This window comes from Hyaena hyaena, unplaced genomic scaffold (genome assembly GCF_003009895.1).
Source record: "Hyaena hyaena isolate Hyena2069 unplaced genomic scaffold, ASM300989v1 scaffold_1264, whole genome shotgun sequence".
In the NCBI taxonomy this organism is placed as follows: Eukaryota; Metazoa; Chordata; class Mammalia; order Carnivora; family Hyaenidae; genus Hyaena; species Hyaena hyaena.
The window spans coordinates 318,072-318,911 of record NW_024081899.1 but is presented as its reverse complement, the minus strand read 5'-3'; positions in this window follow the sequence as shown (position 1 = coordinate 318,911).

The following is an 840-nucleotide window of genomic DNA, read 5'->3' as shown; positions in this document are numbered from 1 at the left end:
AACATGATATATGTGATTAATGTCATAGTGAATTTTTCTACTGCATTGCAATTCAAATATTTAGACATAGAAAAAATCTATCATTTAATGTATTTGGTTGTTAAATGTTTATTGTAAATATTAACTAGGTTTATGCACTTAATAATGTAATAGATTCTCAGAAAAGTAGTCAAAATATTTTATACATCTTACTTAAATTTTATGATAAATGTCACCATCAAGATCAAAATACCAGCACAGAAAAAATATATTTGCACAACTTATGAGAAATAGTTTTGCAAATCACTCTGTGAGGAAAATCAGTTATTTTGATATAATATTTTTATTGATAAAAATATTTAAAATTCTTATAAAATAATATGATGTCCAAGATAATTCTTACCTTCCCTCTTCAAAGAGAAACATAGTTAATCCTTCCATAGACTCTATTTCACATAAAGAATACTATATATTAAAAATATATCATAAGAGTTTAAAAATTATCATATTAAGTTAGCTCAAATATAGAAAAGACAATGTTCTGATTGTTGAATGAATGAAACAAAGGTGACCACAGAGTGAGTCTTTCAATTAAAAAAATCAAAATTCTAACCCTGGGTTGAGACAGGTACATGCCATTTTGCAATTTTATTTTAATTTTCCTTGCTATCTCTGAACAAAGATTTAATAATAAGTAGGTAATTGGTGAAAGGAGTGAGGATGGATGAAGTGTGGATTTTGGGAAAATAATGAAGAAAGTAGGATTATCATCAGGAGATTTTGCTCAAATGAGTAATCATGCAGGCAATGAAAATAAGTCCCACAAGAGGATAAAGAAATATGGGGAGAAAAGAAAAATGT